Source organism: Vulpes lagopus, chromosome 5, assembly GCF_018345385.1.
Source record: "Vulpes lagopus strain Blue_001 chromosome 5, ASM1834538v1, whole genome shotgun sequence".
Taxonomy (NCBI): Eukaryota; Metazoa; Chordata; class Mammalia; order Carnivora; family Canidae; genus Vulpes; species Vulpes lagopus.
The window spans coordinates 21,954,179-21,979,360 of NC_054828.1; the positions used below are offsets into that span (position 1 = coordinate 21,954,179).

Here is a 25,182-nt window from a genome sequence, read left to right on the forward strand (position 1 = left end):
TTCCCCGATCCAATTAACACAGCCCTGGGGAAGACACAGGGCTTCCATTGGTGAGATTATTGTCACTGCAGCTGGGTGGAGGCTTGAAAAAGAAATAACTCATAACTGAGAAATTTCTCAGTTATAGAAAAAAATTCTTTTTGCTAACACATTTCAGTTTGTAGACAGAAGTTCATTCCTGCTACGCTGTTATCTGTGAGCATTCTATAGTAACCAACAATTTTTAAGATCATGAGGTTTCATTCTTTAACACTTTTATTTGGTGTCTATCGTTGACAAAAACAAACTGAGGTGTACCAACAAACACTGCCATGCCTGGCATCATTACCTCACAGGGTTGTGAGTTCCTGTAGGACGGGGTCCGTACATTCCCTTTGACTCTCCCACCTGGTCAGTAGCACACACGATGCTTACATTTAGTAAGTACTCAGTGAATGTTGAATGAATGAATCATGAATGAAATACGTACCAAAAACTTTAGGTGTTGATTCTTCTTATTGGTAGCATGATATTTAAGATACTTGTTACAAATATTTTTGTATTTGGAACCACTGTTCAGCTTTGAGTTCCAAATAACTACTTTCAGTACCACAATAGTAATTAATGGTGATATTTTTATTGTCCTTTCTTATTCCTTTCATAATCAGATCATAATAAGGATGCATTCAGAGACTTCAACTACTTATCCCATAGATCACCCCTTCATGAGCTCCTTGAAACAGTGTTTAGTCTTTGGTTTCTCGGCACCCAGTGCAGTGCCTTGCACACAGTATAAGACCAATAATGCGCTGAATGAATAGAAGCAAAAAGCTTTCCAAATTCTCAGGCACTTCCTAACTGAGCTTTCCTATGACCAAACTTCTAGAGCATGTTATTTATTTATTTTTTTTTGCCTTGGTGTCTGATTAGGTAGGTCGGTATTTCTTCCACGTATTCCACTAAATCAGGGATTCTCAAAATCGAGTATTAGAGTCACATGGAGAACTTATGAAAAACTTTGCTGGGCCCCACCCCACAGTTTCTGATTTAGGAAGTTTGGAGTAGGGACATGGGAATTTGCATTTGCAGGTTCTGAGCTGATGTTGATACTGTTGATTACTGACCATACTTTATAAAGCACTGCACTAAATTAAGCTGTTTGAGGGCAGGGGCTGTGTCTTTCTCATTTCAGGATCCCCAGCAGCCTCTGCCATAGTACCTGGTACATAGGAGTAGCTACTGGATCTAGATTGCAGGTAAATGAATATATGTACATATATAGTTAAATGAGCTAATACACATGAAAGCTCTTAAAACATGGCATGTAGTGAGTTAAATTTGCTTTAAAAAATTACAAATGTAACCTTTCTTTGCTTAACTTCACCTTCTAAAATGATATCCAAACATTCAAAAGGTATCTTATATATAAGGATATATATTATCCTTGTTTATAATCGAGAGTTTATAAATGAGAGTAACAGAATCTTAACATTAAAAACCTGTTTTAAAGATGACCTAGTTTATTAATATTGAGCATCAGGAATTTTCAAAATTGGTTGTGTGCTTCCTAAATGGAGATAGACACAGCAAGAACATGGTAGACACACTCGGTGCCCTCAGGAGCTTACAGCCAGTGAGGAAGGAAGGAGCCAGAGGAAGTGTGAGGAGGTGGAAGTAGAGGAAATTGAGTTTGGGGAACAGTTAGCAACTATGAAGGGATTCACTGGTATCAATTCAACTCCTAATCATCATTAATCTGTTAGAACTCATCTTTTGCACATTCTTTAAAATACTCTTAAAATGTTTAGTATGGGCCCAAGGGATATTGACTAAATATTAATAAATGAAGTTAAAAATGTCTTTGAAAAACATGACTTTGATAGTTCTTCTTCAATGTAACCAAATAAAACAACAGGAGGAATTTAGAATTAGCCTGATGCAGATATTTGCATGTTTATGGAATAGTTACTTACATCCGGGTGTCATATGTGATACAGGCTTCTCAGAAAGTTCCAGGAAGAAAAAAATGTTTCTAGGTGGAATAGTGTGCACATGTGGAACTTGCCATTTTAAGAATCCTATGGTAAATCCTTTCACAAAGGAAATAATTATTTCTGAATTACCCCTTTCCCCTCTTTTTTGTTAATATACATTTTTTACTTCTAGATTGTTTAAAGCAGAACACAAATGCTCTATCAATTAAATTCACTGTGCTGAATTCTGTATTCTTATTCCTGTTCTATTCTTACCACCATGGATTTTGGGACAAATAATTCAGTTTTCTTTGCTTCAGTCAACTCACCTATAAAATGGAGACATTATTAATGTCCACTTCATAAGGATATGGCAAGGCTCAAATGAGATCATTGCTGTAAGCACAGTGTTGGGCATTTAGGAGATCGTCACCTCTGCAAGCAGTTTTGTGCAGCTCTCCATCTGATGATACAGTAGGGCACTAAAATGAAAGACCACAAATTCTAGGCCTAGCTCTGTCAGTGAGTAGCTGATGACCACTCACGTGTTCTCCCTGAGCCTGGGCAAAATGAGACTGGGCTGGATTTGCTTGCGTGCCTTTCTGCTCCTTGGCTCAGCTGGCTGCTGGCCTCCTTAGACTTGAGTCCTTTCACTGAGCTAGGCCTTGACGTGCAACTGCTAGTCATAGCTCTCTACACTTTGGGAAACCAGTTCCCAGTCAGAGGTTAAGCTGGTTCCACTGGGCAGAACTGAAGCACTGTTTGGGGGTAGGTCATGTGTGTGGCCATGAACTCACAGGGTGGGGGCGGGGGTTGGGGGAGTGAAGGACAAGCCACACAAGAAGATTGCTTCTTGATGGTTATTTCCTTCATTTACCTTTGTCGTAGTGGTGGGGGTGTCACTTGTCCTCCCTTTGAAACAAGAGCGCCGAGTAGAATGCAGTGTGTTTGCCTCCTGGTTCAGGATAGTATCTTTGTTTTACAGTCCCTGCGGGGCCAGAAGAAAGCTGAGGCCATCGGTCACTGGTGGATTCTAAAGTCAGGGAAAACCATTGAGAAAATGTGCCTTTTCTATGCTAATAATTGGATGCTGACAACGATGGAGGGAGCTTCCTAATCGTTTCATCTCAACACTGGATTTGGACTCTATATTGAAGAGACAGGTTCATGGATTCCTGGTACCCCAGGATTCTTCACTGTGGCTGGTGACACAGAGGAACAGGTACCGATAGGCTTTAGTAAAAAGAGGGGGTAAGATAGACCCAGGGCTCCCTTTTAAAATAAACACTTCGTTCAAATACACAGCTCTCTCTGGGGATTCCTTTCCGGATTCGCTGGGCCAGCGGTGGGCCTGGGGCTGGTGGGCCTGGGGCTGGTGGGCCTGGGGCTGGTGGGCCTGGGGCTGGTGGGCGGCGGCCGCCCCCCCGGACGTTTCAGCCCCACCGTGAACACCGCGAGCGCGTCAACTCTGCAAGCCCGACTTTGTGAGACGGCAGCGTAGTCAGGCTTTTCCCGGACCGGTTGGCTGGTTCATTCATTCATCCAGCAGGGATTCCCGAGAGCCCGCACTGCCCAGCGCCGCGTCGGGTTGGAAATTGGGGGTGAGCAGACCGGGCGGGGCGCGTGCTCTCCCGCAGCTGTGCGCGCCGGTGGGGGAGACAGTCCCCGCCAGCAGCTCCGGAGCAGCCACGCCGCGCAGGCGACGCTGTAGGTGCCGTACACGGCCCGGGCGGGCCGGCGCGGGGAGGAAGCCGAGGCCGGGGCGCAGGCGGGGCTCGGGGGCTCCCGGGGCGGCGGGGCGCAGGCGGGGCTCGGGGGCTCCCGGGGCGGCGGGGCGCAGGCCGGGCTCGGGGGCTCCCGGGGCGGCGGGGCGCAGGCCGGGGCTCGGGGGGCTCGGGGGAGCGCAGGCGGGGCTCGGGGGCTCCCGGGGCGGCGGGGCGCAGGCGGGGCTCGGGGGCTCCCGGGGCGGCGGGGCGCAGGCCCGGCTGGACTGCGCGGGGCCCGCCGCTCCCGCCCTCCGCCGGCCCACGTGACGGGAAGCGGCGGCGGCGGCGGCGGCGGCGGCGGGGCCGGGCCAGCCCAGGAGCGGCGGGCCGGGAGCGGCGGGCGGCGCGGGGCCCCAGGCCGCAGGGCCGCGCGGGGCGGCGGAGGGCGGCGGAGGGCGGCGGAGGGCGGCGGGCGCCGCGCGGGTGAGTGCGGGGGGCGGCGGCGGGGCCGGGCGGGGCGCGGGGCGCGGGGGGCGGCGAGGGAGGGGCGCCTGGGGTGGGGGCGGGGCGCGGCCGGCAGGTGTGTCGGCGGGCGCGGGGGGTCGTTGGCGAGGGCAAGTGTGCACGTGCGCGTGGCGGCACAGGTGCGCCCGCGCGGGGGTCAGCGGGTGCGGAGGGTGCGGGGCGTGTGCGTGCTTAGGGCGGGGGAGGCGGGGAAGACCCAGTGCCGGGTCTGGGGGAGGCTTTGGGTTTTCTGGGGGGAGGAGCCCCGGACTCCGCCCCGCGCAGGGAAGGGTTCTGTCGCTGGAGCTCCCGGGATTTCAGAGTTGAGATTCCGGGTCGCGCTGGGGCCCGAGTCGTGGCCCCCGAACTGGGAGACAGCGCAGGGGTGTGGTGCGGAGGAGGAGAGCGGCTTCGGGGCCTGGAAGCGCCGGCCCTGCGGGGTTCTTCCTTTCCGCGGCCTCCTGGCGGCGCAGGTGCCGGTCGGGCGCTCCGCTTGCCTCGGTGTTCACGGGTCCGACTCCGAGGACAGGCGCGGTGCTCCCCACTTGTTTGCACCTGCCGTTGCTTCTGCCCCGGCTGTCGGGTGGTCTTCAGAGCCCCCGGCTGGCTGCCGGGCACGGGGGTGCACGCGCTGCTTGTCAGGGGACTGCATGGGGCGCTGGCGTCGGAACCCGCCGGAGCGGGGTCTGTCCCCCACGGAGCGCGCGTGGGTAGGCGCCCGCGCATCCGAAGTGAGTGCCCGCGGCCGCGCGTGAAGGCAGTGCCGAGGCGCTGAGGAGGGTGTGGGGCAGGGTGCGCTGGCCGACCTGCCAGGGCCCAGGTGCCCCCCCCCCCCCGCTCCCTCCCGGTGGGCTCCCTCGCCCTCCGTCTGTCCGGCCCAGGAAGCTCCCGGCCTGTGGGCCTGTGGTCGGATAGGAAGGAACTCGGGGCTGCTGCTTCCTTTGCATTTCTGCCAGCCCAGCAGATTCAGCGGTCCTCCAAGTGGCGTCTTTGATGCGTGCCACCAGGAGCACCGACCAGAATCCCGTGGAACCCTCTGCAACGTGCCTTCCCGGGCTCCAGTTCCTCTGTCTAAGGGGGACAGTGCTGCTCCGCGTGGAGCTCTGGGTTCACACCCTGCCCCTGCCGCCTCCTAACTGTGAGCCTTGGGCCGGCTCCTGGATGCTCTGCGTTCCGATTTCCCCCATCAAAGTACTGGAAAGATGCATGTGTTCCAATAAGAAAATGTGCATTTGGCACAGGGCCTGGGACTTAGTAGGTGCTCGGTAGATTATTAATAAATGTAAATGAGAATATAGTGCTGTATCCCAGCTCTGAAAAATCAGTAGTTTTATGCTCTGAGAAATTGCTAACTTAATGAATATTTTGCTCTGGAGTTAGACTGTTTGGGTTCAGAGTTTCAATTTGCTGTACACATCACAGCGTACATTTTACAAAGAAATCGTGTGAGAGGTGTGGCAGTCCCCCTCACCTTCAGATCCTCTGCCTTTTCTCCTCTGCTCAGGACTGTGAAGAGCAGCCCTTGGTCCAAGAGCTTCTCCCTCTAGTTTTAAAAGCACAGAGCTCACAATTTTAAAAACGCTAAATTTTCTAGGCCTGATTGGCAGCTAGCATTTCTGATCAGGGAGAAAGGAGAAAAAAAAAAGTGAGTATTATAATTTCTTCCTTCATACTAATATTAAAAATGTGTGATCCTTTAAGAAACCTTGAGGAAATTTTCCTTACTGGGTTAAGCATCTTCATCTTGGTCTGAATCCAGTCCTCATTAGAAATACATTAAAGTAATCATTTGTGGCGGCCAGGTGTTTGGATACTGCTGGAATAATTTGGCTGGGGCTCTACAACTCATCTCCTCTGTGGCAAACCTGACCTGTTTTTCTTTATTAAAAAACATGTAACTACTAAATGAACGTAGAAGTAACAAGTTAATTCGGGGCTGCCCCAGACAAGCTTGAGTGTTTCACGCAAAAGAACAGGAGCACTCATTTGAGTATGTTGTGAAATCTTGCAGATAATTGGAAAGCAAGATCTTTTCTCGATCGTCAAGTAACTGCTATTGAGGAAATCAAAGACTCAAAAAAAAATACCGAATGTAAAGTTTAAGACCATTGCCTAGCTTCCAGCAGGCACTCGGTAATTCTTTGTAGCTCTTTGAAGGTCCAGTATTGAGGAGATGCTCTAAAGGAGATGCCCTTAAGACCCAAGCCCCGCTCTGGTCCTCTTCTGCTCTTCCTTCACTTCCCAAATCCCTTTAGTTATAACTGTTGACAGTAATATTCTAGGATGTATGTGATATATACATGCATAGACATAACATGTACATACATGTGTGTGTGTTTGTACCTAGGATATGTACACATATAGACATCTGTATACCGTAAACATGCAAATAGGGTGTGTGTGTGTATATATATATATATGTAGTGTGTATAAGTAGTGAATATATATTATGTATACACTTACATATATATTTACATGTATTTGAATAATTTTGATGAGTGTTGCCAAGGAAATGGATACCAACTATGAATAGTTACATATAGGAATGCGCCAGGATAATATCAAGATGACAGAGTAGATGTTAGACATTAGCTGTGTTTTTTTCTTCTTTTATAAGATATACTTTTGGGTCACTGGAGCAGGTTTATTGTGCTGTAGCTAGTCTCACACTATCTCTGTCACATGAGTGCAAAGATAACCTGAAGTGGTTGTCAGGCAGGGCCCTAATCAAAAGACAAAAACGTTGTCTGTGGTGCACGTCAATACATTTGCTGTTGATTCCTGGCAACTTTCAAGATTGAGTCAGGAAGCAGATGGCTGTGAGAACTTAGTGAAGAACCTAGGGACCAGCGTGGGGTACTCTCCCGTAAGAACTATTTATGTCACGTGAACATATATCCTGTTTTGATAAAATTACTAGCTAGTGGGGAAAAGTGTGAACATATCTATCATTTCTGTATCTGAAATTTAGTAAGGCAGTGCTGACACTGAATTCCACATGGTCAGAGGCATTTATTTATGACTAGCGTTGTTTAGGGGGCCGCGGAGCAGGGGTAGGCCGTGTGGCAGCAAGGGGTAAGCTGAGGGATGATAATAGCGTTTCTCTTCTGGACTCATGATGGCAAAGGTAGGGCTATGCTGAGAACAGGTGTTCCTGAGGAGGAGCTTACTGCAGGACATCTAAAGACCTGGTACCTTAGTGGCCTCATGTTTGGAGTAGTCAGTTCCTTCAGGAGGACTGAATTCTAAGACCGGTTTGAAATCAACGTGCCCCCTTCTGTCATCAGAGTGGAAGGAATACAACCATGGAGTCAGAAATAGGCACTGGGGTTGAAGCTGATATCATTACCTTGTAGCTGAGTAACCTTGACCAAGCCACTGAAAAATCTCTGCATGTCCATAATAGTATCCACCTGTCAGAGAACCGTGGGTGTGAAAGAAAATCATTTCTATCCAATATGCAGTAACCACCAGAACCCAGTGCTTGGGGCTCTCAAGAGGTGGCTGTCAAGGCATCCGCCAGGGCTGTGGGTGGTTGGTGCCCAAACTCAGCCCATACTTGGAGCAGTCTTTACCCCTGGGCAGGCTGTGTGCTCCGTGCTTAAGGGTGTGGGTGCTTGAGTCGAACTACCTTGGTTGGAATCAGCTCTCATGGTCGTTTAGCCTTTCTAAGCCCATTCCCCTCTCTGCAGAGTGAATAATGGTAGTACTTTCTGACAGGCTCCTTGTGAGCATGGAGATAGCTCTTAATACTGAGTCTGGCACACAGTGAGCCTTCCAGAAGTCTTCAGTCCTCTGGTACTATTACTACTACTCTTCCTGCAAAGGAGCTAGAAAAATAGTGGGGAAGCATGTAGTGCAGTCTAAATTATTATTTTACAAGGAGGTATCAGGCCCAGAGGCTTTAAGTGACTTGCCTAAACTCATAAGCAGGTGCCCAAGCCATGAGAGCTCAAGGTCCCCAGATTAATATTGAGAATGCCTGCTGTGGCCCATACCTGCTTTAGCACCGCTTGCCAGGTTGGCTCTGGGGCCTGAATCCTTACAGAGGGCACTGGAAGCCTTCATCCCTTTCCTCTGCTGACCCAGAGCCCCACGGCTCTTCATCTGAGTCCTATACTGGCCTGCTTCTCCTGAAGCTCAGAGTATATCAGATTTCGGGCCCAGTGGGAATCCGTTCACATTTACCCTAACTCCAACAACAACAAAAACAAACAAACAAACAAAAAGCTTGATTCGTAGGTATTATTCATACTTGTCATTTTAAGCTAGGACACCAAACTTGAGACAAATTACCTCGGAAAGTAACTCTATAAAGCAGCTGATCAAACCGCTCCCGGAGCCTGTGGCAGTCAGGGCATGGCGGGCTGCCCTCCATCCTTCTCGGTTACTGACACAGATCATTCTGAGCATCTCTTTTCCTGCTCACAAAGGAGAGTCTAGGAGCTCCATTCTCTTCGATTACTCTAAGGCAAGATGATAAACTAATAAACTACAATTACATTTATCTTTTTAACTCTGTTCTTTTTTTTTTTTAGGAAAAATTTTTTTTTAAAGATTTTATTTATTTATTCATAGAGGCAGAGAGAGAGAGAGAGAGGCAGAGACACAGGCAGAGGGAGAAGCAGGCATCATACAGAGAGCCTGATGGTGGGACTCGATCCCCGGCCTCCAGGATCACGCCCTGGGCTGCAGGCGGTGCTAAACCGCTGCGCCACCGGGGCTGCCCTTAACTCTGTTCTGAAGCCACTCTGGGTTTACTGAAGAGTCAGAAGAGTCCAGAGCTCACACATACGTCTGCCCCACCTTCCCCTTTTGTGAACACCTTGCATGGCCATGGTAGAGCGATCAAGACTAATACACTAACATCAGTACTATAACCAGACTACACACTCTATTCATCTTCACCGATTTTTCCACTCACATACCAGTTTTCTGTTCTGTGATCCTGCTTCTGATCCAATTTCACCACATTGCATTTAGGTGTCGTGTCTTCTTGGCTTCTGATCTGTGACACTTCCTCAGTCTTCGTTTTTCATGACCTTTATAACTCATGAAAGAGAGTCAGGGATGTTGTAGACTGTCCTTTAGCTGGGGCTTGTCCGGTGTTTTCTCATGATGAGGTTGCAGTGAGTATGATGGGTTTTTGTCTAGAACACCACAGTAGTGACATGCCTCAATTCCATTTTAATTTTAGGGTGCAATGCTTTTCATAGCTTTGTTTTTCACCCCCGAAACAGCAGGGGAAACTGCTGGAACTTTGCTGGTCCCTCTGCCCAAGCCCCAGTACTGATACCCCTGCCAGACCCCTGCGGAGCCAGGACAGAGATGTTCTCTTCTTCTCCATCAGGTCTCTCTTGCTTTCCTATGACCAGTCCCCTAACTCCCCTGCTATATTCCCTCAAGGATTTAGGGGAGATTTTTTCAGAAGACCCAGTCACAGTTTAAGAAACAAAAATGTCAAGTTTTCTTATCATTAAAAATTGTTTGTGACCACTGAGCCCTTAAGTCCTATCAACTCTCATCTAACTTTTGAGTGGTTACTAAGATAAGTCATGTTTTTTTTCTTAACCTCGAGATTATGTTGATTTTAGTTATAGTCAATTTGTATCCTAAGAAGAGAGCTGATGGGCCCACAAAGCTTAATTCATCTTTAAGGTGTGAACTAAAACTTTTAAGATGCTGGTGTTTTATTAAATGTATTATTTCTGCAGACTGAAGTCACTTGTCAGCACCCATAGGAATTGGGGATATTTAGCACTTTGTTTTAGTAAAGGACTTTGATTAACATTTTATTTTGCTTATTTAGCACAAAGGAAGCATCTGAAGGTAGCTTGCAGTGGAAGAACTTTGGCTAGCAAGATTTGCCTCTTCCCACCCAAGAGAGAGTTTTGAGTCTGTGACTTGGCTATTCATTCAGTCAGGAACATAACAAAGGAAATAGAGGTTTCCAGGCCAAAGGAAAAAATGGGTGTCCAGTCCCAGCTTCCTGCCCAGCCTGATGCCCAGGATGAGCGTGCAGTGGGAGGGAGGAGGATGGGCAGGTCAGAGTGGTGCTCAGGACCAGCAGGTACAGAGACAGAGGCTGGACACCAGGCAGCAGGTCCCAAGCCACTGCCCGTACTGTTTCTGCTTTATGTAGTAAGCTGACCCGAGCTGGGCTGATAGCAGTACATGCCCTCCACCTAGCCAAGTCTATCATCTAATGTTCCTGGCTGGCCCAGGGCAGGCATCAGGTCAGCCTCCATGGCTTCTAACTTTCCGACCCAAAATGTCCCTCAGGACCAGCCTGAAACAACCTGGGAGTCAGGCAGAAGGTTGTGCTGTGTTGTGGAACACTCCCTTCTGGACCCTTCCTCCTCCCCCATGATGATGTGCTATCAGCTCCACCCTCTGCGTTTCCACTGTCCCTCCTGATCACAGGGGACCAATGTAAAAATCCATTGGCATGCAGCTGAAAATAGCTGATGGAGCCCAGGAGGCTCTGTATTCCCTCCCACCCCTTTCCCAGGGTGTGAGGCTGGATGATGGCTTGGCTTAACTCCCCTCTATGTTTGGTTTTTAGAGCTGGTGTTTTCAGTTTTCACAAAGATTTTCCCCTGAAATGGGTATTGGTATCTGGTTATGGCTTCGTATTCTCAATAAGTATGTTTACCCAGGATAAGTGAGAAACTTCTTAAGAAACTTTTTTTTCCATAAAAGGAAAGTCCTTTATTAATATGGCAAATCCAAACTTTCTAAAAGTTCATGTAAAGAAATACTGCAAATCACAGGAAGATTTAGGAATGCAGGCACACTTCTACCCAATGCCTGAATTCCCATGATGAACCCGTGAATGGTTAGGGGTAAGTCTGCAGTCCCCCATGCCCACTTCCAGCCCCAGCTTTGACCCTCACACATTACTTCTTTCCGTGTGTACAGGTGACGACAGTTGGCAGATGTAGATGAGGCAGTCTTTTACATTAGAGATTCTTATGTTGTTAAATTCAAACAAACCATCATGGTTAATGATAACTATTTTCTAACTAATGGTTTCAGACTCTTGAAAAGGTACTGGGAGAATAGTTTTGGCTCAGGACCCCTCTTCACCACTGGTTGGTTTGCAACATTTGCAGGTACTGGCACTTTCAAACTCAAGCAGCTAGTGGACTCAAGAATTCAGAACTGAATGTAGCTGAATAATAACGAAGCAAGGGACTAATAATGAGGGACTGATATGAATAGATCAATAGCTGTAACTTGTCTTTATACACAGGAGCATAAAGATTGGCCGGGATTGGATTTTTAAGGGCTGCATAACTTCTGCTGAGTTCAGAGTCTAGCTGTTAGGCAGTGGCATCCTTTCTGAAGCATTTTAAGGATAGTGACAACATGATGTTTTAGGCATGAGGTCCGTGTTCCTGCTCATCCTCACCTATGGCTTTGAACCTGGCCTGACTTAGGCCCAAACATTAGGATGACTGTTTGATCTCTATTCATTTAAAATGGACTATCAGAAACTCAGAAGAAATTAATGTAAAGTGAGAAAAATAGTAAATCTAACTTTAGGTAGAGTATCCTTTTTAAATGTAGAGGAAGAATTAATCCCTTATCCTTTTTAAAACGTAGATGAAGAATTAATCCCTAGCTTGTCATAGGAGGTCACCTCCTGTTAGAGGGCTGTCAAACGCATTGATGAGTTTTTGAGTTTTTACCCTCCAAGGTGATGAATCTCTGGTGCATGTAGAGCTGATAGGGCTCTAAAGAGTCTGTTTCATTTTAAAGTGTTGATGTCATTCTCCAATGTGAGATTTTTTTGGAGACACATAGGACACTGTATCCATCTTGAGGTTGTTCTCATACTCTGTGCACATTCTGTGACAGGAGCTAACAGAGTATCATTCTGTTGGTTCAAGAATAATAATTACTGGTAAAGATTTCATCTTAATGTCACTTTGTCATAGCATTCTTAGAGCAGAATGTATTTCTGTCCCAGATCAAAGGTATATGTTTTTTACATATATATGTATATATTTTTAATCTTGTAATGTTGGATCTATAAGCCTCTTTCCACATGCAGATAATCTCTTTCAATCATTGTCATAGTCCATGTTTATTCTTTCTCTATGACTTTTTAAAAATGAGGCCTGGCCTTGGTGGGATTTAGTACTGAGAAAATGAAGAGGGGAACAAGACACTTACTAATACCAGTCTTGAACTGGTTGAAAAATAAGAGTGGAGATACAGTTGACCCTTGAAAAACACAGGTTTGAACTGCACGAGTCCATTTACACTTGGATATTTTCCATAGATACAGTACCCTAAATGTATTTTCTCTTCCTTATGATTTTCTTAGTAATATTTTCTTTAACCTACTTTATTGTGAGAATATGGTATAAAATACATAAACCTACAAATATGTACTAATCTGCAGCTTATATTATCAGTAAAGCTTCCGGTTAATAGCAGGTTATTAGTAAGTTAAGCTCTTGGGGGAATCAAAAGTTATACATGGATTTTGGATTGTGCTGGGGGTTGACATCCAGGGTTATTCAAGGGTCAACTGTACTTATATGGAAGGTGAAGCTGGGGAGAGGTCCCAGAGGGAAGAGGCTGACCTCGTGGGAGCTGGGACCCCAGAACGTGCAGGGCATTTACCTTCTTGGGCACCTCATGTTAGTATTACATGTTAGTATTTTCCTCTGTCTTCCAAGAATCTAGGGGGATTTGTGGAAATAACTGATAGGCTGCCCTGTATTGAACTTTGTAAATATGGATACACTGTAAAGTAAGCTCTGGGTTTAGATGAAATAAGAAATTATGAGTAAACCACTTATATCAATGATAACTGTTTTCATTAAATGAAATTTTAGACCAGGAACTTAGATTTTGTGACTTTCTTCAGGTTTATTAAGCTGAGGTTCTGTATCTATTTCTACAGTAAGCTGGTTTGGGGAAATGAGTAGAATTTGTGTGTGTGTATGTGTGTGTGTACATATAACTTAATTGCTATTCAGTACACTTAAAAGAATATAGTCTACATTAAGGCATAAGGAATAATAACAAAAGCAGCCTCCGTTTGGGGTGTCTGGGTGGCTCAGTTGGTTAAGCGTCCGACTGTTGATTTCAGCTCAGGTCATGATCTCAGGCTCCTGGGATTGAGCCCTGCATCGGGTTCCATGATCAGCAGGGAGTCTGCTTCACAATTCTCTCTCTCCCTCTGGCCCTTTCCCCCAGTAAATAAATAAATCTTAAATAAATCTTAAAAAAAAAAAAAAAAAAAAGCAACCTGAGCTAAAGAAACAGAACATTACTAATACATTTGGAATCCAGCCTATACTTATTCTCCATCCTGCCTCCCTGGATTTGTGTTTATCATTCCCTTACCTTGCTTTATGATCTTAGTACATATGGCTGAAGCCCTAAACATTGTATTAGATAGATGGTCATGTTTCTGAGTCTTACGGAGCCTTATATACCTATCATTCAGCGTAGCGTGCTCTGCAACTTGCCCCTTAGCTTGAGATCCATCCTTATTTGTAGCTGCAGCTCTTTTGCTGTTTAGTGCTCCGTCCTGGCCAGGAACATGAGCTGTTCCCAGTTTCCTCTGTCTCAAACAAGATTGTGGTTGATGTTCTTGCTTATGGCCCAGTGAACATAAAATCTGAAGAACATATGCTTAGAAGTAGGATTGCTGGCTTGCTCCTGGTGTCCAGGGCTTCTGCATAGCGCCGGAAAGGTCTTGACAGGTTGGAAGCTTCCACCAGCAGTGGAGAGTTCTCATTGCTCCATGTTCTTGCAATTAGCCGATGTCATGGGACTTCAGATGTTTTGTCGGTTTCATGGTATAAAATGAAGTTTCACTGTAGTTACAATTTGCAATTCTAGATGATGAAATCAGGTTGAGCATTCTTTCATGTCTGTTGGCCGTTCACCTTTTCTCTTCTACGAGACGCCTGCTCACATATTTTGCCCATTCATCTATGAGATCATTGTTATTTTCTTTCTGTAGCAGTTTGCTGCATCATCCAGGGATTTTTTTTTTTTTTAATCAGATATGTGATGTCAGTGTCCTTTCCCATCTTATCACTTTCTTCACAGTGTCCTCTGAAGAACAGAGATTTTACATTTTAACGTGAACGAACTTATCTTTTCCTGGCATTTATTTATATATATATATATATATATATATATATATATATATATATATATACCTTATTTTAGAAATTCTTCCCTACCCGAAGGTCATAAGCATTTTTTCCATATTTTCCTCTCAAAGTTTTAAAGTTATGCCTTCCATACTTAAGGATCTTAATCCACCTGGAATAATTTTGAAAATGATATAAGGAGTCAAGTTTCTTTTTTTTCTTCTTCATGGCATCCAGTTGTCTTGCACTGATTATTGAACATGTATAGGTTCTCTGTACACACCATGATATACAGTACCACCCTGTCATAGTTTGAGGTTCTATCCATGCACATCTGTTTCCTGGAGCTGGACATGTTCTCTTGGGTTTGCCTCATACCTGTACCCCGTTATCTTAATAGCCATACCTTTATGTTACCTTTTATCTGTTGAGTCAAGTTTCCTTACTTATCTTTTCCAGAAGTGTCTTGCTTACCTGGCCCTTCTCTGCCATATGAATTTTATAATCTGCATGTTCAGTTACACACACGTGTATTCCTGTGAGAATTTTTCCTGATTGCATATACAGACCCTACGTGCGCAGCTCAGTAAATTTTGCCAGATCTAACACACCTGCGTAACCAATACTCCAAACAAGGTCTAGAATATTTCTGTCACCCCCGATATTTCCTTGTGTCCCTTTCCATTTGGTCACCCCCTTCCCTCCAAGGTCTACACCATTCTGATTTCTGTCGCTAGAGAGGAGCGTTGCCTACTTTTGAACTTCATCTAAATGAACATATACCGTAGTTGTATCATTTTTTTCATTCAATGTTTTTTATTTCATTCATATTGGTGTTTACCAGTAATTTATTCATTTTTTACTTCCAAGTCATGTGAATACCACACATTGAAATGAATACAAATGAATAAAACTGAGCTGTTTCCTATTTGGGGCTATTATGAATAAAGCTGCTGTGCACATTCTGGTAAAGGTCTTTCTGCAGACATTGATATGTGCTCAAGAGAACTGGAAGCATTCAGTGGAATTGTGGAGGAACAGGAAAAATGCATGTTTAACTTTATAAAAAACCATCAGATTTCCACAGCAATCACATCATTTTTTTTTAAGTTGAAATGTACTTGACATATAGTGTGATTAGTTTTAGGTGTACAATGTAATGATTTCACAATTCTCTACATTACTCGGTGCTCACTATAGCAGGTGTAGTCACCATCTTTCACCACACAGTGTTATCACAATATTATTTTTTTAAAAAAAGATTATATGTATTTATTTGAGAAGGAACAAGAGAGAGTAGAGAGAGGAGCAAAAGGGGAAGGAGAGGGACAAGTGAACTTGGTGGTGAGCAGGGAGCCTGACGCAGTGCTTGATCTTAGGACCCTGAGATCATGACCTGAGCCAAAGGCAGACACTTAACCAACTGAACCACCCAGGTGCCCCTACAATATTATTGACTATATTTCCTACATTGTACTTTTCATCCCCATGACTAATTTATTTTATTTTATAACTGTAGATTTGTATCTCTTAATCCCCTTCAACTATTTCACTCCTCACTCCAATCTCCTCCCCTCGGACAACCATCAGTTTGTTTTATGGTTCTATCTCTGCTTTTTTGTGTTTTGGGGGAGGGGGTGGTTGTCTTTTGGTCTTCGGTTTTTGTTTTTTAGATTCCATATGTAAATGAAATATCTGTCTTTCTCTGACTTATTTCACTTAGCATAATACTCTATAGGTCCATCCATGTTTATATGGCTGACTAATATTGCAAAATATTTATATGTATACACATACACATGTATATGTAACATATACATCATATCTTCTTTATCCATTCATCTATCAGTGGGCTCTTGAGTTGCTTTCATATCTTGGCTATTGTCAGTAAACATAAGGATGCATTAATCTTTTTGAATTACTATTTTCATTTTCTTTGGGTAAATACCCAGTAATAGAATTACTAGGTTGTATGGTATTTTAAAAATTTTTTGAAGAACCTCCATACTGTTTTCCATAGTAGTTGCATCAATGTATTTCCCCGCCAACAATCTGTGAGGGTTCCTGTTTCTGCACATCCTCACCAACATTTGTTATTTCTTGTCGTTTGGATACCAGCCATTCTGATAAGTGTAAGGTGATGTCTCATCGTGCCATGATTAGTGATGTTGAGCGTCTTGTCATGTGTCTGTTGGCCATCTGTATGTCTACTTTGGAAAAATGTCTATTTAGTCCTCTGCTCATTTTTCAATCATATTATTATTTTGTTGTTGAATTATATAAGTTGTTTATGTATTTTGGATATTAACCTTTACTAGATATATATTATATTGTTACAAATATCTTCTCCCATTCAGTAGGTTGCCTTTTCTTTTTCTTTTCTTTTTTTTTTTTTTTTGATGGTTTCCTTCACTGTAAAAGCTTTTTTTTTTTTTTTTTTTTTTTTGTAAGAGCTTTTTATTTGGCATAGTTGCAATAGCTTATTTTTGTGTCTCTTGCCTGAGAAGACCTATCTAGACAATAGTTGCTGATGTCTAAGAGGTTACTGCCTATGTTTCCTTCTAGGAGTTTTATGGTTTTAGGTCTTATATTTTAGGTCCTTAATCCATTTTTGAGTTAATTTTTGTGTATGGTGTAAGAAAGTGGTCCAGTTTCATTCTTTTGGATGTAGCAGTCCAGTTTTCCCAGCACCATTTGTTGAAGAAACTGTCTTTTCTCTATTGTATGTTCTTGTCTCTTTTGTCATAGATTAATTGACCATGTAAGTGTGGTTTTATTCCTGGGCTCTGTGTCCTGTTCTGTTGGTTTATGTGTCTGTTTCTGTGCCATCATCATACTGTTCTGATTACTGCAGCTTTGTGGTGTATCTTGAAACCTGGGATTGTGATGCCTGCAGCTTTGTTCTTTCTCAAGATTGTTTTGGCTCTTCAAAGTCATTTGTGGTTCCATACAAATTCTGGTGTATTTAGGATTATTATAGTTCCATGGAAAATACTATTGGTATTTGATAGGGATTGACGTGAATCTGAGACGGATTTGGGAAGTATGGACATTTTAACGATATTAATTATTTTAATCCATAAGCATGGTATATCTTTCCATTTGTGTTGTCTTCAGTGTTTTGTAGTTTTCAGAGTACAGGGCTTTTATCTCCTCAGTTAAATTTACTTTTCAGTATTTCATTTATGATGCATTTGTAAATGATACATTTTTTGAAATTTCTCCTTCTGCTACTTGATTATTCATGTATAGAAATACAGCAGATTTCTCTGTTTACTTTTGTTCCCTGTGGCTTTACAGAATTCACTTATTCTAATGGTTTGTTTCAGTGGAGTCTTTAGGGTTTTCTGCATATAGTATCACGTCATCTGCAAACCCTGACACTTTTACCTCTTCTTTACCAATCTGGATGATTTTTATTTCCTTTTCTTGTCTGATTGCTGCAGCTAGGTCTTCCAGGAGTATGTTGAATAAAAGTGATGAGAGCGAACATCCTTGTTTTGTTCCTGTCTTAGAGGAAAAGCTTTTAAGTTTTCAGCTTTGAGTATGATGTCAGCTGTGGGGATGATACCATTTTATATATCTTTCAAAGAAGTATGACATTTTTAGTTGTTCTTCATCCTCATTAATGTTTAGCATTGCCATTAACATTTAATCCTTTTACTTGTAACCATTCTAAGAGATGTGAAATGTTATTTCGTTATGGCTTAAAATAAATTTCTCTTACGACTAATGATGGTGAACATCTCTTTTCATGTTCTTATTGGTCACTCAAATACCCTCTTTTTTTTTTTCAAGTTTATTTATTTTAAGTAATCTCTACACCCAACATGGGGTTTGAACTCAACCCCAAGAATAAGAGTCACTCACATGCTCCTCCAAGTGAGCCAGCCAGGAGCCTCTTGTATACCTTCCTTTTTTGCATATTTTAAAAAAAATAAGTTTGTCTTTTTATTATTATTAGTTTGTAGAAGTTTTTATGAATTCTACATATGAGCCCTTTGCTGGATATATAATACTGCAAATTTTTTTCCAGTCTGAGGCTTCCATGTTCACTTCCCTAATGATGCCTTTCAGTGGACACAGTTTTTAATTTTTATAAAATCCAGTTTATCAACTTTTTTTATGGTTAGTGCTTTCCGTATCCTAAGAAATCTTTATATACCTCAAGGTCTCAAAGATATTCTTTGATATTTTCTTCTAGAAGCCTAATAGTTTTGGCCTTTGCTTTTAAAATAATTTGATTCATCTCAAATTAATTTCTGTATATGGTGTGAGGCAGGAATGTTTAAAGTAAAATTTTCCCCTCATTAGGTTATCCAGTTGTTTCAGCACCATTTATCCATGACTTTTGGTATTTGGTATTGGCACTTTTGTCAAAAACCAATTTTATGCATATGTGTAGGTCTGATTTGATCTTCTGTTCCATGGATCTGTTTGTCTTTCCTGTTATCTTAATTATTGCAATTTTATAGCAGTTTCTGAAATCAGTTAATGTATGTCCTTCATGTTTGTTTTTCATTTTCAGGATGGTTTTGACGATATAGGTACTTTAATTGCCATTTCAATTTTTAAAACCAGCTTGTCAATTTTTGCAGGAAAATCTGCTGGGATTATAATTTAGTCTTTCTTAATGCTGAACAGTAAGATTTTATGCTTTTCTCCATAAAGATCTACATCTTTGTTAGATAATTCATTCATAATTAATTTTTTAATACTGTTGAAATATCTTTTTTTTTTAAAGATTTTATTTATTTATTCATGATAGTCACACACAGAGAGAGAGAGGCAGAGACATAGGCAGAGGGAGAAGCAGGCTCCATGCACCGGGAGCCTGACGTGGGATTCGACCCCGGGTCTCCAGGATCGCACCCCGGGCCAAAGGCAGGCGCCAAACCGCTGCGCCACCCAGGGATCCCGAAATATCTTTTTTTAAAGATTAAAGTGTCTGTGGATGGAAATGCAGATTACTTTAATATATTGATTTTTAAAATTAAGCAATATTTCTAAAATTTTAGTAATTCTAGTAGTTTATTTGTGAGTTTCCATGTAAACAGTAATAGTATCTGTAAATAATTACAGTTTTATGTTGCTGTTTTCAGTTTCATAACTGTTCTTTAGCTGGCAGAAACTTCCAATTTGATGTTGGATAGAGATGGTGCATTAGTGTGCTGGGGCTTCCATAACAGAGTGCCATAAACTGGGTGGCTTAATATAAATTTAAAAAATAAATAAACACCAAAAGTGTTTATTGTGCCTTATGGTTCTGGAGCGTAGAAGTCTGAGGACAGGGTGTCAGCAGGACAAAGTTAGCTTCTCTTGAGGGACACTCTGTTGCAGTCCTCTTGGCCAGCCTTCCGGTAGCCTCATGCATTCCTTGGCTGGTAGATGGCCTTCTCCCAGTCTTTGCACTATGTGTGTCTGTCTTGTCTCCAGATCTCTCCCGTTGTATAATGACACCTGTCATATGGGGTTAGGGCTCACCCTAATGACCTCATCTTAAGTTGATCATCTTCAGTGACCCTGTTTCCACATAAGATCCTATTTGCAAGTGGTAGGGAGTTAGGACTTTAACATATTTGGGGGGACATAATCTACCCATAACAGATGGCAATAGTCTTGTTCCTTGTTTTACGCTTTTTCTCTTTTATTTTGTAAATGTGATAAACCAACAGATTTTATTACCTTAAGCCAATATCACATGCCAGCTTATTCATACTGTATGTGTGTGTGTGTGTGTGTGTGTGTGTGTGTGTGTGTGTTCAGGGTGCTGATATTTAATACTTTTCCATGTGATTTATAAGTAAGAATGATTAGGATTTTATTTTTTCCTATATCATTATTGGGTTTGGATATTAAAGTTATATTTTATACTGGCTTTATAAAAGGAAGTGAGATATGTGCCCCCTCCTCTTTTTTTTTTTTTTTTAATTTTCAGGAAGATTTATTATTTAGAGTTGGTACTATCTGATTCCTGAATGTTTGGTAGAACTTGATAGGAGACCCATGTGGACATGGTGCTTGTTTTCTGGGACAGTGTCCATGAAAGCAGAGTATAGGGCAGTCCTGGTGGCCCAGCGGTTTAGCGCCGCCTTCAGCCCAGGGCCTGATCCTGGAGACCCGGGATCGAGTCCCACATCGGGCTTCCTGCACGGAGCCTGCTTCTCCTTCTGCCTGTGTCTCTGCCTCTCTCTCTCTCTCTCTGTGCCTCTCATGAATAAATAAATTAAATTAAAAAAAAAAAAAGAAAAGAAAGCAGAATATAGCCAGTTGCCCTTGCATTGCTTATAAATTCATCTGAATCTGCTCTTTCCTGGGCCTGTAGAAGCCTGTATAACTGTTGTTACAGATCTTAAGTCAAGAACAAGGAAAAACATTTTTGAAGCTTATGGGTAACCTCAGAATCTCCACTGCCCAGCTCGGGATATAGCAGAAAGAATGAAATTGTCATACTTGAGTTGAGATTTAAGAAACATAAAGAATCTGAGGGAAGAGGGGATCCCTGGGTGGCGCAGCGGTTTGGCACCTGCCTTTGGCCCAGGGCGCGATCCTGGAGACCCGGGATCGAATCCCATGTCGGGCTCCCGGTGCATGGAGCCTGCTTCTCCCTCTGCCTGTGTCTCTGCCTCTCTCTCTCTCTGTGTGTGTGTGTGACTATCATAAATAATAAATAAAAAAAAATTATCTTTAAAAAAAAAAGAATCTGAGGGAAGATGCTAAGCAGCAAGAGCCTTTCACTGTGGCTACGGGTGTGAACTAGAAGATAATGTTTCTGTGTACACCTGCAAAAGAAAATTAATATTTTTCCATTAGCATTTTCAAAGATGCTCACTTAGATTCTAATGTTACCAGCAGGGTGTGTAGGCTCTCAATGTGGTGGAAAGTCATTACTAATATTTTAACTTTGGTCCTTAGTACATATTGTTTTACATACTTGCTTATTTTTCTAGTCCTTTTTCCTTAATGTGTTTGGGATACTCTTGGGAAATGGAGCAGTGGGTTTTTTGGTTTTTTTTTTTTGTGCACACTTAAGTGTTTATTGTGTTTGTAGTGTTATTCTTATTTGAACTACTGTCTGTGAACGTACTAATATTTTTCAGTCTCTTTCCCTCACTAGCTCTGAATTTTGCAGTTTTGAGAAATATATTAAAATGTTGCTCTTTCAAATGATAGCCATGCTTTTAAAGATGATATTCTATCAAAAAGTTAGTCTAAATTTCAGATCAATTTGAGATCACAATATGAATTGTACATCTTAGAGAAAGTTTCAATTTTGTTACCATGTTGAAACCTCTCTGACTTCAGACCCCCAGTAACTTGGACTTAATGATAATACAGAGGTTTGGCCTACAGTTTACCTTTTTACGATTCATACTGTCTCAGAGTGGGTTTATCCTATGAATTAGATCATGGAGAAAATCTCCCTGCTGCTTGAAGGAGTAAACCACTTTTAGGTACCAGAATGTTATTGCGTCAGCTTTCAGTTACCCTTGTGTGATCCTGATTTAGCAACTGTAAAGTTTATAACACATTGCTGATAATTGGGAGGCTGTATTATCTATCCCCTAGTTCCAAGTTTGTGCCCTAGACAACATCTCCCCGGTATCCCCACCCCCAGCCTCTGCTAAGCACCATTTAACTCTATTTGTATGAGTTTGACTCTTTTAGGTACCACATATAATTGAGATCATGCAGTGTTTGTCTTCCTGTGTCTGAATGATCTCACTTAGCATAATGCCCTCCAGATCCATCCATGTTGTCACAAATGGCAGCATTTCTTTCTTTCAGCTGAATAATATTCCATTGCCTATATACACACACACCTTTACCCATTTCTCAGTTGAAAGACTCTCCTGGCCTGTCAGGGAAAAATTCAAAATCCCTGGATAGCCTAATGGGGTTCCTTTGAAGGTCACAATGTTTCTTCCCCTGGCTGCTTTTAGAATTCTTTCTTTATCCTTGATTTCTGACAGTTTGATGATAATGCGTCTTTTTTGCATTGAGATAATAGGGTGACCTGTTGGCTCAGTAACCTTGGATGTTCATTTCCCTCCCCAGGTTTGGGACACTCTCAGCTATTATTTCTGTAAATAATTTTCTGCCCCATTCTCTCTTCTGAAAACTGCAGGTGTTCCAGCATCTGTTCTTTTGGTGGAATCCTGTTGATCTCTCTCCGGCTTCCTTCACTCTTTATTCCCTTCTCCTCGTCCTCCTCCAATCTCTAACCACTTCTGTCCTCCATACACTTTACCCTACTGCAGATGCCCTATTGCATTTTTCATTTTACTCATTGAGTTCTTCAGCCTCAGAATTTCCATTGGGGTCTTTTTTTTTATGATTTCTTTTTCTTTGGTAAAATCTCGTTTGGATCATGTAATTTTTTTCAAAGCTTCACTGAACTGGCTGAGTTTTCTTGTAGCTCAGAGTTTCTTCAGAGCAGCTACTTTGAATTTTTTAATCAGCTAGATCACAAATTTCATGCCTTTGAATTCAGTTTTAGAGGAGTTACTGCTGTCTTTGTGATGGCACGTGTTCTTGGTTTATCATGTTCCTTGTGGCTGTGCGTTGCCGCACTCATATTTATGGTAGCGGACACCTCCCTCAATCCCTGCAAGTTGCCTTGAGAGAGGGTGTTCAAGCTGCGAATCAGTGGGGGCCAGTGGGGGCGGTAGAGGTAGGAGGGGATCAGTGGGGGCCGGTGGGGGCGGTAGAGGTAGGAGGGGGTAGGTGGAGGTCGGTGGGGGTAGGAGGGGGTGGGGGGGTTGATGGAGGTAGGAGGGAAGGAGAGGGTAGATGGGAGTAGGAGGGGGTGAGTGGGAGTAGGTGGGGGTAGGTGGAGGTTGGTGGGGGTAGGAGGGGGTATGTGGGGGTTGATGGATATAGGAGGGAAGGAGGGGGTAGATGGGGGTAGGAGGTGGTGAGTGGGAGTAGGAAGGGGTGGGTGGGGGTAGGTGGGGGTAGGTGGAAGTCGGTGGGAGTAGAAGGGGGTAGGTGGGGGTTGGTGGAGGTAGGTGGGGGTAGCTGGGCGCTTGTGGGGATAGGAGGGGGTAGGAGGGGGCAGATGGGGGTCCGTGGGGGTAGGCAGGGAGGGGGTGCGGGGGGGGGGGGTAGGCTGGTTGGTGCTTGGGCCTGGACCCGGCAGCTCTGCTCCCTTGCTCCTCCTGGTGGCGGGTTTTTTAAATGACGACGTCTTCTCTGGTTCCTCGGACTCTGGTGGCTGCTGGAAGGCCTGCCTCTGTTTTCCTGAAGGTGGCTCTGAGGCTCCTCTGGTTTCTCCCTCCCCGCACACTGTGGCCTGCTGTCCTGGCTCTCTCTGCAGGGAAGCGTGCTGGGGCAGCTGCACCCTGGGAGGAGGTGTGGGTCCATTGGGGGTGCCTGGAGCACACCGGTGAGGTCCCCAGCTGGGTGCTCCCACAGCTCCTGGTTGACTTCCTGCTACACACAACCCCCTTAAGGCCCTTTGCAGTTCTCATGGGCCTCTCTCCCGGTCTTCTCTCCCCAGGCAGGGACATCCAGCCTCAGTACCGTGGTTCCTCCTGGAGAGCCATGGGATTGTGCAGACGCCTCCCACACAGCTGGGGTAGCCGTACTCCTGCCCTGCTGTCCCCCATCTTCCCCTGCCCTCCCCCTCCTTCCCTGTCCTCCTCCATCCTCCCCCTGTCCTCTCCTGTCCTCCCTCATCCTCTCCGTCCTCCTCCGCCCTCTCTCTGTCCTCCCCATCCTCTCCCTGTCCTCTCCCTGTCCTCTCCCATCCTCCCTCATCCTCCCCATGTCCTCTCCCTGTCCTCCCCATCCTCCCCCTGTCCTCCCTCTGTCCTCCCTCGTCCTCCCCTATCCTCCCTCGTCTTTCCCATCTTCCCCCATCCTCTCCATCCTCCTCCATACTCTCCTGTCCTTCCTCATCCTCCCCCTGTTCTCCTTCATCTTCCCCCCATCCTCCCCTGTCTTCCCCCATCCTCCTCATTCTCCCTCATCTCCCCCCTCTCCCCGTTCTTCTCCATCCTCTTCCCATCTTCCCATCCGCCCTCTGCTGCAGGGGCTGTACCCGCCCCCAGATGAGCCCCCCCCCCCCCGCCCCCGCAGTGCTTCCTTGCAGGCCCAGCCTGGGAAGGTTTCTCTTCAGGCTGCCCCTGCTGTGAACAGACCTGGATTGTCTTGTTTTCTGGTTCTGTGGGCTCCAGTGGCCCACTGGGACCTCCCCTGGGGATGACTGGACACTCCTGTCTCCTGTGTGCTCCCGCCCAGGTCAGCGCCCGCAGGTTCTCTGCAGCCTCAGCAGGGGTTTGGGGGGTGGCTCCAGGCTCCGCAGCAGGGGCCTGTGTGCCTGTTGCTGGACCTGCCTATGGGTGAGGCCCCTTGGGGCCCAGATCCCGACCCCCCACCGGGGCTCAGTGTGTGGGTGGATGTCTAACTTGTTGTGAAGATGGTGGAGAGAAGGAGCAACATCTTAGCTGCCGTGAGGCTGACGTGGTGCTGCTTATAAACTACATTGAACTTTTGTTTTTAAGTCCTGTCCTGGGGAACTTGAGCAAGACTGGAGTCGCCTTGCTTACCATGTAGTGAAACAGTGTTGCACATCTTCTTAAATACTCATCTTGTCACTGTTTAATAAACCAGTTGCTTTTCTTACAGCCCTAGCTCTCCCCTCTCTCCTTCTCCCTCCATCCAGGATTTAGACTAAATATGGGTGTTTTCTGTATTTTCACCACGAACGTGTCTAGTTTATCTCTTGTGCGACAGGAAGACACTACACCTGGGGAGAGTGACGTAGGGGAGTTCGCTGGCGAGGGCCCGAAGCCTGTACCTCTGTGCCTTCTGCAGAGGGAAGGGTACACTTCACACCCCAATCGCAGCCTCGCTCTCCAGAGCTCCTGAAGGGCAGCCTGTACTGAT

At 44.5% G+C, this 25,182-nt stretch overlaps 1 protein-coding gene across 1 annotated transcript in view; it reads left to right on the plus strand.

The window, feature by feature from the left end:
• Window positions 1-4,088: 4,088 nt before the first annotated feature.
• TGFBRAP1 (transforming growth factor beta receptor associated protein 1) overlaps window positions 4,089-25,182 on the plus strand; it is a 63,335-nt gene continuing 42,241 nt past the window's right edge. Inside the window, exon 1 of the mRNA XM_041755821.1 lies at window positions 4,089-4,141. The gene's annotated coding sequence lies outside the window, so the exon portion shown is untranslated. The remainder of the gene's footprint in view (window positions 4,142-25,182) is intronic.